This window comes from Fringilla coelebs (assembly GCF_963513975.1).
Source record: "Fringilla coelebs genome assembly, chromosome: 23".
NCBI classification, from domain to species: Eukaryota; Metazoa; Chordata; class Aves; order Passeriformes; family Fringillidae; genus Fringilla; species Fringilla coelebs.
Genome location: NC_140049.1, coordinates 1838042 through 1841117, shown reverse-complemented (window position 1 = coordinate 1841117; position 3076 = coordinate 1838042).

The following is a 3076-nucleotide window of genomic DNA, read 5'->3' as shown; positions in this document are numbered from 1 at the left end:
CGCCAAGGCCGTGCTGGGGCAAAGCTCGGGCCGGGAACGCGGCGCTCAGGGGGCCGGGCTGGGCTGGGAGGGCGGCATGGCTCCGGAGGGATCCGCTCCGGCTCCGTCAGCGGCTCCCCACGGCGCTGCCGGCCCCGGGGGAGCAGCGGGAGGTCGGGGTGCAGGAGGGTGCCAGGGTCTGCATGGCTACACCAGAGAGGAGAGACAGCAGCAGAGCCACGAGCCCACGCAAAGCTTCGGGTCCTTCCTCCGGAGACCTTGGAGGGACGGGGAAAGGGGGAGAGAGAAAATTAGGAAGGAGCAGGAAGAGGACATTGGCTGTTCTGGGCTTTCATCAGGGAGATGGTGGAAATAAGCACTGAGGATTATTGCAGAAAATAGGTTTGGGGCCTCAGGGACACTGCCCCGCAGAGCAGCACAGGTCAGTGACCAGCTCAGAGCCCTGAGACCTGTCCCAGCCTGTCTCTTCTGAAGGGAACTGAGAGTGAGGGACAAGTTGCAAGACAGCGTTCAGAATGCGGCAAACCTCACACACACCCCCAGCCCTGCTCCCTGCCTATCCTGAAACATCCCTACTTTTTCCCAGTGGGTTTTTCAGTCAAATTCCACAAACCCACTTGTCTGGAGCCCCACAAACTGAGGTCTGCATCCTCAGCTAGAGCCAGGCACTGCCAAAACCCAGCATTCCGGATCCGAGTCACAACCCAAAGCACTGCACTCCTGCCGCTCTCCCTTCAGGCCACTGATTCCGGAGCCAGCAGCCGCTTCCGTTATCGATGGCTTCCAGCAGCAGATATCGACAGCACCTGAGCTGCCCCCGCCCCAGCAGCACAGCCCCTGCCTCAGTTTCCCCCCCAGGCAGGCTCGCCCTCATGCCCATCCCCGCCGTCCTCTCCCAGCAGCTGCTGATGGATGCTGAGGGCAGCGCATGATTAATGCAGGCACCAAAAGCAGCAAGGAGCCGAGCAGGCAAATGCATTCCCCAGGCAGGACGAGCAGCAACAGTGAGACCAAGGAAACAGCTTAAATTAATCTCAGCTCAAGCCCAGAGCCGGCACCCAAGCCCACGGCTGCTGGACAGAGTCTCACCAGCCCCAAGGGTGCTCCTGTTCCGCAGCCATCCCAGCCAGGAGGACCCTGGCTTCAACTCACCTCCATAAATTATGCACCTCCCTGCCCGCCGCTTGAAGGCCCATCTCCAAAGCGATTGTGACAGCCGGGGCTTTTAAGGAACCAGAATTACCCGGTGCCCAGCTCTGTGCTTCCAAAGGCAGCAGGTTGGGAACACTGCAGCAAAACCCCCGCCCCAGCCTGCCCGGAGAGCCCTGCTCAGATGGGGATCAGGGACAGGGATCAGACCTCTGCATGGTCCTGTCCCCTCTGCAAGGACCACCCCACGCATCCCCAGTGGGCACAGAGCAGGGGAATGTGGCTCCTGCACGGCCTGGGAGCGGGTCAGGCTCTGCCCGTGCTGGGGAGGAGGAGGAGGATGGGGAGACGAAGGGATGCTCAGACACCACAGCTGCCTTCAGAGCCCAGCACCAGCCAAAAGCAGGTCACCTCTCCCACCCTCATCCCTGGAGCTGCAACACTTCTGCCCATCAAAGGTGGGATGCTCACACCATGGACCTGCTCCCAGGAAAACCCTCAGAGCCCACGGCAGCTCCCGCAGAGCTGGCAGTGCCCCCAGAGCCCACTGCCTTTCCCTTTCTTCTTTTAAGCTTTTTCCCTCTCTGTTCTCTCCCCTTTGTGGCTCCTTTGATCATATAATCTGAACGAACTGAAGGTAAAAATATCACGGCAGGCAAGAAGAAAGCACAAATAATGGGGAGAGGAGGAGGGAGCTGGTTCGGATCCCTCACGGGGGAGATGGAGCCGGAGTTACCCTGCAAATGGCCCAGGAAGGGGTGACAGATGAGCACCCTGTCCCCTCCACCTGCCCCCAGCAGCTCCTCAGCCACACACAGGTCACTGCTTCCACACAGCCCAGACCTTGGTTCCACCATGCCTGAGCTTCCCCAAAGCAGCTGCTCCACCAGGGGCACATCTGGAGGGAGGTGCACATCTGGAAGAAGACACCTGCCTACAGCAGGTGCTCACGGAGCAGGGAACATCCTTACCCACGCTCACAAGGCAGCAAGGGGCCACAGCCATCCTCCTGTTCCACCTGCACAGAGGCACCACGAGGGTGGCAATAACAGGGTGGGATCATCACTCAGCATGGTGCTTACCCCAGCCCCGAAGGAAGGAGAAATTCTGTTTTCTCCTACTTCCACCATCGGCGAGGACAGAGCCCTCCCATCGCCTCATCCCGGCTATGCCGCAGCCCGATATGGATCTGGGAGGTGGCACCAGCACCAACCAAACCGAGATCTCCAGAGTCCGGCGTGGGTCATCCCCTGCCCGAGCCAGGGTGGGCTGAGCAGCGCCAGGGCAGAGGGAGCCGATGCTGCTGCCCCAGGACAGGCAGAGCCTGCGGGTCCCGGCACCTCGGGCATGGGGCCGGGCAGCACGGTGGCATCCTGCCCCCCTCTAGTGGTGGCCACCGGGCCACCGGCATCGTCAGCCAGGAGGACCCTGGAAGGAGCAGGAGAGGGCTCAGCTGGGCAGGTGAGCCCCTCTTGGGGGGACCTGATCTAGTGAAAAGAGTCCGTGCTCATTTCAAGGGCTGGAACTGGATGAGCGTTAAGGTCCCTTCCAACCTGAACCATTCTGTGATTCCATGAAATCAAACTCTGGTTAAAAATTCCCCCACATCACAGAGATCTCCTGCTGCAAAACCCTCTCCAGTGCCGGGAGGAGCAGCCAGCCACCCCAGGCATCACCTCTGTGGCTCCTTCCCGCAGCTCCTCCTGCGTGTCCCCGCCAGCACTGCCCGGGCTGGACTGTGGTGGACACACTCCAGACAGACCCCACTCCCCAGAGCTCTGCCTGCAGCAGGATCCATCATCTCCCAGTTCAAAGCCAGAGCGTTTTCTGGGGCTCGTTAAACCCGGCAGACGCTGAGCTGGTTACAGCCCAAGAGATGCAGCAATAATCAGCCAAGAGCACCCAGCACTCACCTGCACCCATCCCC